Source organism: Scyliorhinus canicula, chromosome 14 (genome assembly GCF_902713615.1).
Source record: "Scyliorhinus canicula chromosome 14, sScyCan1.1, whole genome shotgun sequence".
In the NCBI taxonomy this organism is placed as follows: Eukaryota; Metazoa; Chordata; class Chondrichthyes; order Carcharhiniformes; family Scyliorhinidae; genus Scyliorhinus; species Scyliorhinus canicula.
The window spans coordinates 63,942,067-63,956,928 of NC_052159.1; the positions used below are offsets into that span (position 1 = coordinate 63,942,067).

The window sequence follows — 14,862 nt, forward strand, 5'->3', positions numbered from 1 at the left end:
ACCGCTAAATTGATGCAAATGGATCATTAAGACCCATTTTCATTAATTTACCTGCTCCCTCTGGCACGTGGTGTAGATTTCAATTTTGGGGTTTGCAACATCGTGTCCGGGTTGCTGCCTACCGTCGATATACATTTTCCCAGACGCCCAAATCTCCGTCACATCAGGGAACGCAATCTAGGCGTTCCAGGATGGAGAATCCCACCCATCATATGCAAATTACTTCATCCACCTACTCTGCTATTCTAATACACTCCGGAACTGAGTGCCTTTTCCGAGTATTAACGTCGCCCGTCGACGGTTCTGAAATACCACCAAGCGTTTTACCACAGCCCATGGGAACTGTGTGGTGGACCGGGGAATCTTGGGAATGGGACAGTTCAGCGCCGACGTTTCAGCGCCGACGTTTCAGCGCCGACGTTTCAGCGCCAGGACGTTTCAGCGCCAAATATTTCAGCGCCAAATATTTCAGCGCCAGGACGTTTCAGCGCCGACGTTTCAGCGCCAGGACGTTTCAGCGCCAAATATTTCAGCGCCAAATATTTCAGCGCCAGGACGTTTCAGCGCTCCTTCATTCAGAAATCATTCTTGAGTATGGTCACAGGTATGACACAGGTATACCAGCTTTTACACTTAGTTATTTGGTCGTTTCACCGTTCTAATTGTCTTTAGATTTTGTTGGAGTTTTATTATGATTACTGTTTAGATAATGTTAGAGTTTTGTTAACAAGTTTTTATACTTACTTAGTTATTTGGTACATTTCTTTTGGTAAATTTGGTAAGTTCCATATCTTTAAACCCATGGCTGAATCAGTGAAAAGCAAGCGAGGCAGAGAGAAGTTCTGTCATGAAGGTTTTATATATCGTTTCGACAAAGAAAGCAAGAAACAAAAGCAAGTTAAGTTTTGGCGATGCCATGAGGATGGTAGGTGCAAGGCCCGCATTCACACGTTAGAAAGAGAGCTGATCGAAAAGATCAACGAACATACTCATCCCCCATCTGCAGTTGCTATCGAAATGGAAAAGGTCATAACTGATGCGAGAGACCGGGCTGAAAAGGCTTGTGAGCCTCCAAGTACGATTATCAACAAGTGCATTGAAAAAATGTCCGTGGCAGGTATGGCACAGTTACCAAACAGGCAGGCAATGCGAAAAATTATTCGTAGAAAACGAGACGAAGTTAATCAGGTCCCCGATAATCCAAGATCGATTCAAGAGCTTCAGTTACCTCAATGGTTCTCAACCGGGGTCCACATGTAACATTACTGGGGGTCCACACAAAAAAAATACCGAATTGGGGGTCCACGGTGATATTTTAGTGGTCCATAGAGCAATTCTACTTCAGAACAATTGTTATTACTGAGAATTAAATTTTTACAGTAATCTACGCCATATTAAAATACTAAAAGTAGAAATATTCATGTAGCTATGAATTTTTTATGGCAATCAAGTGGAAGAAAAAAACTTTACATTTGACAGCGTCGAATTCTGCAGAGAAAATGGAGAAGAGTTTGAACTGAGGTGAGGTGGTTATCAAAGGGGAATTGTTTTCATCGTTTTACTGAACTTTGGGACTCTATTGTCTTATTTCTGGCTAACACCCAGCTTGGAGAACAACTGCTTGCAGCTAAATGTGATGTATTTTAATTATCTGATATATTTGAAAAAATCAATTTACTTAATAAACAGCTCCAAGGAAAACATTCTGATCTCTTATCCAGTAAAGGTGCTATTACTGCTTTTCTGAGAAAACTGCCGCTGTACAAAATTAATATCAGACGTCGTGCATTTGAACAGTTTCCTTGTTTGACCTCGATTAGCAGCGATTTGCACGATGATGACCTTGCATTGTATGCTGAATATTTGGAAAATTTGCATGAAAATATGCAAGCTCAGTTTAGTGACCTACTCATGATGGATATACCAACTTGGGTGGCAATTCCTTTTGAAGTTAATGCTGCCGATGTAGACATTTCTTTACAGGAGACCCTCATTGAATTACAAAGTGATGAAATATTGCACGCAAAATTCAAAGATGGGAAGCATAATATATGGAAAACAAATGACACTGCTAAAAAGTACCCACTACTCTGGGATAAAGCACAGCTCTACGTTATAGCTTTTCCATCATCTTACCTTGTTGAATCAGGATTTAGTCGTGTTTTTCACTTATTATCAAAAGCTCGTAATAGACTCGACATTGTGAAAAAGGGTGATCTTCGACTATCATTGACCGCGATGGAGCCGAATATAAAAAAACTCGCTGAGCAGCATCAACCACAGGGATCTCATTGAATAAATCTGCATTTCTTTCTTAATTACTCACTTAGGCCTATCTTAAAATGGTTTATTATGAATTATTTACTAGTGTACATAATGCTCTATAGAATTTAATTGTTAAATATGTTTATTTGCAATAAATTAGTTTTCCTTCAAAATAAAGCATAATCATTTACTATTTCTTTAATATTTGATACAATTCCTTTACTTTTTTGTTAGTGAAAAATATAAGAAGCTTTTTTTTCTGTGGAATGGCTATGGGGGTCCACAAAAAAAAATTAAGAGGAAAAGGGGTCCATGGGTTAAAAAAGGTTGAGAACCACTGAGTTACCTCATGAATACATGATGTATAAACCCACCCCAGAAACCGAGGAAAATTTCTGTTTAAAGGATAGTGGTACGAACAACGAACGGATTATTATATTTGGGAGAGAGAGTTGGTTAGAACACATGGCAACTTCCACGACTTGGTATGCTGACGGAACATTTGCGGTAGCACCACACCTATTTTATCAAATTTATATCATCATGGTTAGGAAAAATAACGGAGTTCACCCTGTATTGTACGCGCTTTTACAAAACAAACAGTATGCGACCTATATGATGTTGTTTGCGGCGGTAAAAGAGATAATTACAAACGCAGGACCTGCCATTATCAATTGTGATTTTGAACACGCTGCTTTTGCCGCCATGAAAGACTCCTTCCCCAATATAGAAGTAAGAGGCTGCCTTTTTCATCTGTCTCAAAATATACTTAGGCAGATAAGTGGTTTTGGTCTCATGTGTTTATATAAGAGCAATCCCGATTTTGCATTACATTCGAAAATGATAACTGCCCTATGTTTTGTGCCAGTTGACGACCTTGACAGTCACGTGGATTCTTTAGCAGGTAATTTACCGGAGGAGTTAATTCCGGTTTTAAACTATTTCGAAGACAATTATATCGGCCGTCCTAATCGCCGAGGAGCAGACAGACGAAGTCCTTTATTTCCTACCGAGATGTGGAATATGTATCAAAGAACATTAGATGGGGATGACAGAACAAATAACTATGCTGAGGCGGCCAACAGGAGATTGAAAAGGAACTGTTAATGTCACACCCAACTATCTGGAAGTTCATTGATGTCCTTAAGCATGTTCAAAAGGGAAGAGACGAGCACTTTGAGAAACTTTTAGCTGGCAATGAACCTCAATTAAAATTACTTAAATATAGAAAAGCTGATGAGAGGATATTGAAAATTGTTTCTGAATATGGCAGCAGGAATGAAATTGACTACCTTCGTTCAATAGGGCACAATTTAACAAACTATATGCGTTTTTTCCAATGAATATCCAATGAATGTCCAATGAACTTTCTTTTTAATGATTGATTTTATGAACTTACAGATTTGTAAATTGTTTTAATGTACTGTTTTTGGATCTTTATAAGTGGATCTTTTACAATAAAAACATTTTGTTAACACTTGAGTTTTATTTCATTTTATGAACTTACAGATTTGTAAATTGCGTAGTGCCAAAAAAAATTCTGTCATGACTATATGACAACATTGGAGAATTTTTTTTTTCTGGCGCTGAAAAGTCCTGGCGCTGAAACAGCGGCGCTGAAATGGCAGCACTGAAACAGCTGCGCTGAAACGGCGGCGCTGAAACGTACCGCACCCGGGAATCTTGATACAGCACGAATGACCATTCATTACACGGGATCACTAGCGTGGTGTCACCACCCACCAATTGCAAGCTGGGAAACGGTTAGTTGTAATACGAAGTGTCCGGAGATGTCCTACCCTGTACGTCATCTGACCCATAGGTACAGACTGACAAGTCATCATTTGATTATATAGGTTTATTGACAACAGACAAATAATGTAACAACAACCGTGGGCGACAGAAGTATATTGGAGGTGACAAGCCAGCTCGCACATCTCGGGAGAAGGCAATCCATCTGCCTTCACCCGACCCTTCAGGGATCAGGCAGATGGGACTGTCGAAAGTCAATTCAATATTTGGTGAGGTTCCCCAGAACCTCTCCTCTCACGTCACCACCGACAGCCACATGAACGAACCAACACGCCAAGACGAACGAGAGCACTTGGCCTAGTGTTCCTTCTCCATCATGACCACCTGGACATCCGAGGGTTCTCGGGCATTGTAAATTGCTCGATCGAGCTGACTTCCTCAAGATGTAACGAGGTGGCATATGCTTCTCTCCTCTGGCTGGTGCTCCAGCATGCGTCCAAGGATGTCGGATGAGGCAGAACTCTCCCTTTTACTGAAGTAAACATTCCACTTTTATCATGGGTGCCAGTGAGGGTACGAACATGGTTATTCTCGGCCAGCTGAATTCCTTGCCTGCGGAACCATTAGCCAGGCTCAGCTCACTGTGGTGTAGAACAACCAAGATTCCCACAGCTACTGTGACGGCATCCTCCATCAAGTGAGTAACGCGTGCATGATCTGGATGTCCCGCCGCCACTCCGCAAGTACTTCGAAGTCGCCATGGCGCAACCACAGACGTTATGTGGAGGCGAGGTGGGACCAGCCCGGGCGCAACCCGCTACAGTATAGAATTCATGATTTCCGTAACTAAAGTAACCGTAGCCAGCCACTGGCTCTCTCTCCAGGGAGACACACGAGATACCTCCACTTGTTCTCGGCCAGTTGCTTTTTATCATTCCTCCCAGTGCACCTGGGGAATCGACGCGGGAATCCCCAGGAAACCTGGGGTGCAACCCGTTGCGGTATAGAACCCCTGATTCCCTCAATTACAGGTAACTGAGATCTCCTCTGTAGAAAGGGTGAGTGGTCACTACCATCCCCTCATTAAGAGATCCCAGTTACTCCCGCTTTGTTCTCGACCAGTTGCTTTAGCCGGTTCCATGCTCCACTCCCCCATCAATGGAACCATTGCCCGGCAGGATTGACGCAGAGGCACAACGCACTACAGTATAGAACTGTGCTTAATTTTTAGATTCCCGTAGTTACCGTAGTCATGACTCTGGCCGTTAAGAGAGTCATAGTTACTCCCGTTAAGGGACTGATGTGTACATATGCACAAAGGTCCCTCTGATCCTTGCTGCTTTCAGGATCCTGTTGTTCATCATGTATTCCCTTGCCTTGATTGTCTTGCCCAACTACATCACCTCACATTTATCTGGATTGAATTCCATCTGCCACTGATCAGCCCATCCTGTCTACATCCTCCTGTAATCAAAGGCTATCTTCCTCACTATTTATGACCACACCAATTTTCATATCATCCGCAAACTTACTGATCAACCCTCTCACATTCATATCTAAATCATTTATATAAACCACAATCAGCAAGGTCCCCTGCAGGACCCGCCCACCCAAACTGGCTACAAGCTTCCAATCCGAAAAATACTCCTTGACTATCACCCTCTGCACCGGCCATTCAACCAATTCTGAATCCAATTTACCAAATTTCCTTGGATCCCATGGGCTCTTACCTTGGCTCTCAGTCTCCCATGTGGGTCTTTATCTATAGCCTTACTCAAGTCCAAATAAACAACATCAAATGCATAGCCCTTATCTACACACTTGGTCACCATTTCGAAAAATTCAATCAAGTTAATCAGACATGACTTATCCGGAACAAAACCACGCTAACTGGACTTGATTAATTCCTGCCTCTTAAAATGCAGAATTGCTTCCTCTCAGGATTACTCCCAACAGTTTCCCCACCACTGAGCTTAGACTGACTGGCCTGTAGTTTCCTACTTTATCCCTACCTTTCTTCTCCAATAATGGTACCACATCGATTATCCTCCAGTCGTCTGGCACCTCTCCTATGGTCAGAGAAGAATTGAAAATTATTACCAATGCCCCTGCTAATGCCTCCCTTGCCTCATTCAACAGCCTCAGATGCATTTCATCCAGCCCTAGAAATTTATCTACTTTTAAGCCTGCCAGACCACTCAGTACCTTCTCTCTGTCGATGTTAGTTTCTTTAACTTATCACAGTCCTTCTCCCTGATTTCTATCTCAACATCATCCCTTTCACCAATTAACACCTGCACAAAGTATTCATTTAGAGCCCTATCTATTCCTCCAGCTCCACACACAAATGACCACTGTGGTCCTTAATGGGCCTACTCTTTCTCTAGTTATCCTTTCACCATTAATGTACTTGCAAAATAACATGTAACTTTGAATAGGACTTGAGCACTCCTACCAATGCTGCCATGGAGAAATTAATCTGAGAAAGGTGAGAAGGACAAACAGATTATTGTCTTATGTTTTTTCTTTCAGAACCATTGTAAACTCAATCTAACAGCAATATCCATCTAGACATGACTAGTTAGGTCAGCAATGGCACAACCAAGTCATACATGGTGATTAACATTGAGGTTCCCCAACTGGAGTACATTCTGCACCTTTGCCATTGTTGCAAATGTCTAGTTCATGATTCATTTGGTTTAGAATGTAATTTATAGTTTTCGGAATTAAAAATGTTAACTGTGAAAATGGGAGCAACTGATTGAGAAACTCTGAAGTAAATGTAAATAAAACAAGCTTGGTATTAATTGCAATTAAAAGCTAACTTGTGTTTGTCTTACAAGGTCAGAAATGATAGTGAAAAAAACTTGAATGCTGAATTATCCATCTCTAAGTTTGTAATGTCGCCAGTAAACCTAAAGAAAGGGAGATTAAATGAATATAAATTATTCATATGGGTCACAGCATTAAAGTGTTGTGTTGAAGATAAAATAATTTGTTTGTATTTGTTTGAAAACATCCAAAACTATGCCATGTTGCCATAGAGACAGTGATTCAGCACAGTTGCTTCACAGCGCCAGGGTCCCAGGTCCGATTCCCGGCTACGGCCACTGTTTGTGCAGAGTCCGCACCTTCTCCCCGTGTCTGTGTGGGTTTCCTCCGGGTGCTCCAGTTTCCTCCCACAAGTCCCGAAAGACGTGCTGTTAGGTAATTTGGACATTCTGAATTCTCCATCTGTGTACCCGAAAAGGAACTGGAATGTGGCAACTAGAGACTTTTCACAGTAAATTCATTGCAGTGTTAATGTAAGCCTACTTGTGACAACAAAGATTATTAAATTATCAAATTAGAGATTGGAGGCTGAAACGAAAGGGAAAATGCTGGAAAATCTCAGCAAGTCTGGCAGCATCTAGGGTGAGAAAAGAGCTAATGTTTCAAGTCCGATGACTTTTTGTCAAAGCTTGACTTGAAACGTTAGCTCTTTTCTCTCCCTACAGATGCTGCCAGACTGGCTGAGATTTTCCAGCATTTTCCCTTTCGTTTCAGATTCCAGCATCCGCAGTAATTTGCTTTTATAGAGATTGGAGGCTGCTGGATGCAGAGGTGGGTTGGGCAATATGTAAGTCTTGGTTTTCTAGCACTTTGTTGGGGATATGAAAAAATGAATAAAGCAAAGAACAACCCTCTATCCCTAAAACCCCTTCGCACTCACTCTCCATTCCCCATCCATGCCAAGGCATGCCTTGGTTAGAATTTTCTTTTGTTTCATTTTATGTGTTTGCTGGCAGAGGCAGGATGTACAGTTTAGATTTCATGAGGAAAAACCAACTGGAAGATTTGCTTTAGCTTTCAGCTCGTTGAAGAAATTTATAGTGGTCTTTACAGAACCTTGTACCAGAATGCATTCAACATGAATAACCAGCAGGAAAGATTTGTACAGAAGTTGTTGGAGTAGTTTGTATGTCCACACCTAGAACAAGAAGCCAAAGAGTCCACAGTTGCAAGATCTTTAAAGAAAATTGGAGGATTGTGTGGCCAAAACTAATTGAACGATCCCCATGAAATCTGTACCTCAAGGAATAGTTGGAATATGAAGGGAAATAGAAGTAAATCCTGGCAGGCTGTAGTATACCTTTGGGTTCATCCACGAAATGTAACTCAGTCGAATGTCACAGTGGCATAGTGGTCAGCACTGACCCAGATTCAATTACAGCCTTGATGACTGTGTGGGGTTTGCACTTTCTCCTCTTGACTGCGTGTGTTTCCTCAGGGTGCTCCGGTTTCCTCTCACAGTCCAAAGATGTGCAGGTTAGGTGAACTGGCCATGTTAAATTGACCCTTAGTGTCCAAAAGTTTAGGTGGGGTTACTGGGTTACGGGGATTGGGTGGAAATGTGGGCTTGAGTGGGGTGCCCATTCCAAGGACCAGTGCAGACTTGATGGGCCGAATGGCCTCTTTCTGCACTGTAAATTCTATGAACGTCGACATATAGGCTGCAAATGGCGGTATTCTGAAAATTACCACAATTTTGTTTTGTCACTATCCAGCGTTCTAGTAATTGAGTTCAGGGGACACACATGATTTCACCAACTAATGGATAGCTGTGATTTCATGGAAGTAATGTTTTCTTTTTTCACTTTCATATGCACGTAACAGTCTGGGCTGCATGGGCTATGAGCACGTTTTTGGCAGTTGGAAATAAAATAAACCCTGCAGTATTCTGCCTGTAACAATTTTCTGCCAAGGTTAAGGATTGCTTTATGTAATACTTCATTCTTCATTTCAATTTCAGTTAATTCTTCAGACACAGCTGAGGTAACAATTGATAAAATTAGAAAATTGTATTTCATCGCAACTAAAATATGAAACATATTTATACACTAAAAAGATTATTATTATTATTTCACATATTTCACTGGCTTCAGCAAGTGTGAATCTACCAAATTGTTTCTTTTCTGGTACAAACGTAAACTATAATTTATTGTTTGACTCAGTGACCTCGGACATTCACAGCTCATGGAATGTATGTCTCAGCCTTTGAAGCAAGAATCGAGGAAAATAGCATTGTCACTTTTTTCATATGTGCCATGACTTCAAAGGAGCAGAAATGTTGAATCCAGTTTATGCTAAGCAGTTGGTGGTGTCTCACCATGCAAATGATCATTAAACATCTTAACACTGAAGAATGAAGGTTACTATCAATTAAAATGGGATGACGTATGGGCCTCCCTGTGCAGGGAAATGATAACATTAGCTCAAAGAACTGACAGGAGAAAGGAACAAGAGAAATGACAGCCAGCAGGAGGTTAATTGTGAATGTAATACATTAAACAAGGCTGGAGGAGCTCTTTATAGTGCGTGTTAAAATGCCAGCTGCAAGCTTCTCAGAAAGTGAAGTATAATTTTATGATTGTCATGAATTTTCTTCAAAGTCCATGAGAATTAAGAAAGAAATATCAATTGATTGTCAAAAGCAAGCATGTGGAAACGTACAAGATCAATTTTTTCTTCACCCATGCCAGGTGTTCTAAAATATGACATATAGTTCATCTTAGAATTATAAACTAAATGGTCCAGCTGATATTAAAATTCATTGTCAGCCCTTCACTGACAAGAACCTGGGTTGTGGCACAGATCCATCATTATTATAACATCAGTTAACCACAGTGAACTCAATCCTCTACAGTAACCTACTAAGCACAACCTAAACTGAAGAAATGTTAGGAATTTAGATCCAGAATTAACCTCTCTGGTACCATGCATGTCAATGGGCAGCAAGACTCTGTCAACATCTGTGGTGCATCAGAATTTATTTTGCTTGAACCAAGGTATTGTCTGCTTTTGAAGGCCTTGGCTTCTTCAGCCGCCCTATCTTCTTTTTCCATCTGTTGGTGTCCATTCTTCTATCAATCTGGCAGGGAGAACATCTGGGAGGCGAAATACATGTACTGCTAGTCTCAGTTGTCTCCTCATCATGATGTCTTGCAGTCACTTCTGGCCAGTTCTCTGCTGCAGTCATTCACTGGTGATACTGTCTCTCCACGTGATGCCCAGGATCTTAAGTAGACAACGCTGGTGAAAGTCGCCCAACGTACGTAGCACCTTTATTGTTCTTTTCCATATCTCAATGGCATAGATTGAAGTTCTATGGACATGTAGAGTGTTATATATGTGGGTTATTATTGTGCAAGGTATTTTATGAGTTTAGTCACATGATGGCCTGTGACTTTATTGGCTACTTCATGGGGTTTCTCTCAGTCTAGATCAAGTGTATAGTTCACAACCATCTAATAAACTTCTGTTAATTATGGTGTTCAATCCACGTGCTTCAGCATTTCCATCCTTTTATCCTGCAAATACAACACACAACATAAGAGTTTTTAAATAAATACATTTTATTCCAAACACAGTCAAAGACAGACAACAAATAACACCTCAAAATAAATATGTCACACACAGTTTGTCAAATGTTCCCCCTTTTTCACTCCAACCCCCCCATTTTTTTTTTTTTCATTTTTTTTTATTTAAAAAATTTTTTAAATATATTTTTTATAAGGTTAATGGGGGGGGCTGTTGGGTTACTGGTATAGGGTGGATACGTTGACTTGAGTAGGGTGATAATTGCTCGGCACAACATCGAGGGCCGAAGGGCCTGTTCTGTGCTGTACTGTTCTATGTTCTATATGAGGCGCCCAGAATCATAACCGGGTGAAGCGCCATTTTTGAAAAGTAGAGAAAAAGAGGGCTAAAGGCAGGATGCCGCCGGGGGAAGCGCTGAGGTATATACCGCACGCTAATTGGTTACAACCGGGACTATTAATTAATATACTATGTGGCCCTTGCACGGAAAAGTTTTCCCACCCCTGATGTATACTCTACTGTGGAAACTAGGGAAACTCCTCCCGTGCAAAGTCCTACACCTGTAAATATCTGAACTCACTCCTCCTCAGCAACTCAAAACCTCTTCCACAGTGCCTCCAACCTTGCAAACATCATCTACAAACAGGTCTACTTACCTGCTCGATATCCTCACCACGGCACCTCCCACATATCCCATCCATCCTTCCAGGTATAAACGTATTGGGGCCTATATTGACATATGTCCTAGCTTAAAATGACTCCTCAACTAGTTCCAACTTAGATCGACGACACCATCACTGGACTGCTAGAATACTTCCCTCGAGAAAACGGGATCGGAGTTGTCGCCAGGGCCTTCAAACGCCCCCTGCAAGAGGCCTCCTCCACCTGCGCTCATTCAGACCCCCTTCCCCCCACCATCAGTCTCACCTTCTCAGCACTCGCCACCCAATAATAATGCAACAGGTTTGGGAGTGCTAGTTCCCTCCCCCTCCCCACCCGTCCCAACTGCCTATCCCTCTGGCATAAAAGCCCTATTATCCTCGGCATCTTGTCTGCCAAAACAAATTCAGAAATCAATTTATCCACTCTCCGGAAAAACGTCTTGTGCAGGAAAATTGAAAGAGATTGAAAGATAAATAAAATTCTTGGCAGCAGGTTCATTTTCATGGTCTGTACCCACACTGCCAACGATAACTGCAGGGCATCCCACCTCTTCAAATCCTCTTTGACCCCCTCTACCAGCCCAATCAGATTCCAGTTATGTACAGTTGCCCAGTTATGAGCCACCTGAATGCCCAAGTAGCAAAAATTTATCCTGGCCACCTTGAATGACAAGGCACCAAGATTCACACTTCTCCCCTGGGTATTCACCAGAAAAACCTCGCTTTTTCCCTCATTTAATTTATACCCAGAAAATGCCCCAAATTTCCCTAACAAGTCCATGATTCTTCTCATACTCGCCAGTGGATTTGCAACAAACAACAATAAATCATCGGTGTACCCCCCCTCACAATCTCCTGCCACTCATTTGAAGCTCAGAGCGCAATCGCTAAAGGCTCAATAGCCAACACGAACAACAGAGACAACGGGTATCACTGTCTTGTCCCCCTATGCAACCTAAAATACCCCAAATTCATTACATTTGTTGTCACTCTCGCCATGGTATTACTGGACGACTTCTGTCCCTTAACAAACCCTGTCTGATCCTCCGATACCACATGCGGCACTCACTCCTCCATTCTCCTTGCCAAAAGCTTGGCTAATACATTCATGTCCATATTCAGTAACGAGATGGACTTGTAGGACCCACACCCTGTTGGGTTCTAATCCTTCTTCGGGACCAAAGAGATAGAGGTCTGCCAGCATAGCTGGCCAATCCCCCTTTGCCAACGATTCATTAAATTTACTCACAAATGAGGTGCCAACCCTGCCAAAAACTGCTTATAAAATTGAACCGGAAAGCCATCAGGCCCTGCCGCCTTCTCCGATTGCATCAACCCCACAAATTCGATTATCTCCTGCAGCTCTAATGGCACCTCCCATGCTTTTTGTTTCTCCTCTTCCACCTCCAGAAACAACAAACTATCCAAAAGGTGCCCAATATCCGGGTCCTCCCCCTCCCAGGTTCAAATCTGTATAACGGCCGGTAAAAGGCATGAAATGCCTCACTGATTTTCTCCACTGCTGACAACAACCCCCCCGCCCCCACCACACTCAGCTGCCCAATCCCCTGTGCCACTGCCTGCCACCTCAGCTGGTAAGCTAGCGGGCGACTAACCTCTTCCCAATACCCAAACTGAACCCCACTTATCCGGTGAAGCTGACCCACTGCCTTCCGCATTGTCAACTAATCCAGCTGCCCCTGCAATTTCTTCCTTTCCATCAACAACTCTCTAGTCATGGCCACCGAATACCTACGATCCGCAACTACAATACCTTCCAAGAACCTGTATCTCTCCTCCCTCTCAACCCTCAGGTCCAATACACAATTACAATTGCCCCCCATAATCAACTGATAGGAATCCAAGTCTGGAATGGACACTTTTTAATAAAGTCCCAGTTGGCGCGGATATATTCACTCAGAACACTAACAGTACTAACACCCCACACACCATCACAAATCTACCCCCTGGGTCCCGCACCTCTCTGGCCACCACAAAGACCATCTTTTCACTGAACAGTATCGCAATCCCCCTCGACTTAGACTCAAACCCCGTGTGGAACATTTGGCCCACAGATCCCTTCCTTAGCTGCAGCTGATCCTTCACCCATATATGTGTCTCTTGCAGGAAAACCACGTCTGTTCTCAAACTCTTTAGGGTGTGCAAATAACCGAGACCATTTAATCGGACCACTTAACCCATGCACATTCCATGTTAGAATCCACACCGGGGGTTTCTGACCTTCCCCTCTGCTAAGGTCTGCCATTGCCACCTAACCCAAACCCCACACAACCATCTGTCCCCTCGCTAACCTGGGCCCGTCCAAAATGGCCATCCCCTCCATACTTAACTAATCCCAGTCCAAACAACCAACTGCGTCGCCAAGTCCACTCCCCCACCCCACCCTTCCCCACACCTCTCCCCTCATACCGCTAAGGCTACTCAATGCAGCTCCCACCCAACACTGCTTCAGTTCACTAGCGTGCCCTACTAGCATGGCGATTCCAACCTTGATGTCCAAACAAAGGATCCCAGTGCCAATCTGGCACCTGGGCACCCTGATGCTGCCAGCCTGGCAACTTGACCATTTCCCTGGCACCCTGGAAGCGCCACCTGATGTCTTGGCAGTGCCAATATGCCAGGCAGGCAGTACAAAGGTGCTGAGGTGCCAGGGGTGTGTCAGCGTGCCACCCCTGCCCTGTCCCTGACCAGATGGGGTCTCCAATAGCCTGGATGATCCCCAGGTACCATTACAACTGGTCCACATTTGTATGGCCCTATAAATGGTGCCCTGGCAAAGTCTCCCAGGTGCGGTCAGTGAGTCACAGGTGCCAGGTGAATCCGGCGTCTGAGTATTTAAATGAGCAGTTATGGTCATTTAATTATTCAGGACTAGATCTTGCCCAATGAGGGCGAGACCCAGATCTTGTCAGGCAGAGTGAGTCATGTGACTCGCCATCGGCCCGACGCACAGTCCGATTTGGGGCTTGGTGCCTGACGCAACAGGGTCACTGAATCACGCCCAAGAGCATTTACAAAAATCCTCACCACAGTCAACAGTTAATTACAAGAGTGTGATGTGATTTTCTAAATTGAAATAAATGGCAAAGTAACCACATTTGACAGCACATTGCTACACATGCATTTCATGAACAATCAAAGTTTTCAAATGATGCTCTCCTCAATTGTATTAACCTTAACCTTTGACGCCTCTGATGAAAATAGTTCCAACTCCTTCAGGGTAATTTGCACCTTCTAGTGATACAAAAATCAAGTGCGATGTATAAGGGTGCACGATTCATTAATGCCAGTCCTCTGTTGCCACCAAAACTGAAAATTAACCTATCCTGACACCAAGCCATAATACTGGGCATAATTTTAGTTACTGTGGTAGTCACCATGATTGTATAATAGTTATTATTGGAGGGAATACGGTAAGGCTCCTGTACTACAGGTACGGGGTAGATCCCTGCCTGCTGGCTCCTCTCAGTAGGCAGAGTATAAATGTGTGTGCTCACCGAGCTGCTCCCATTATGGTAGCAGCTGCAGGAGGCCACACATCTCTGCTTAATAAAGCCTCGATTACTCTCTACTCTCATCTCGTCGTAATTGATAGTGCATCAATTTATTAAGCAGAGATATTACAGCGATGGAACTACACATCATGCCAGATCGCCTACAGCTGCACCCTCAAGCAGCCAACACCATGTCTGCCTTCGACCACTAGCTAGCTTGCTTTGAAAGCTACCTCGGATCAGTGACTGAACAACCCTCTGAAGCACAGAAGCTCCAGATCCTGTACTCACGGGTGAGCTCAGAGACT

At 43.1% G+C, this 14,862-nt stretch overlaps 1 long non-coding RNA gene across 1 annotated transcript in view; it reads right to left on the reverse strand.

The window, feature by feature from the left end:
- Window positions 1-8,715: 8,715 nt before the first annotated feature.
- LOC119977362 overlaps window positions 8,716-14,862 on the reverse strand; it is a 176,020-nt gene continuing 169,873 nt past the window's right edge. The window contains exon 4 of the long non-coding RNA XR_005463186.1: window positions 8,716-10,367. This is a non-coding gene — a long non-coding RNA (uncharacterized LOC119977362). The remainder of the gene's footprint in view (window positions 10,368-14,862) is intronic.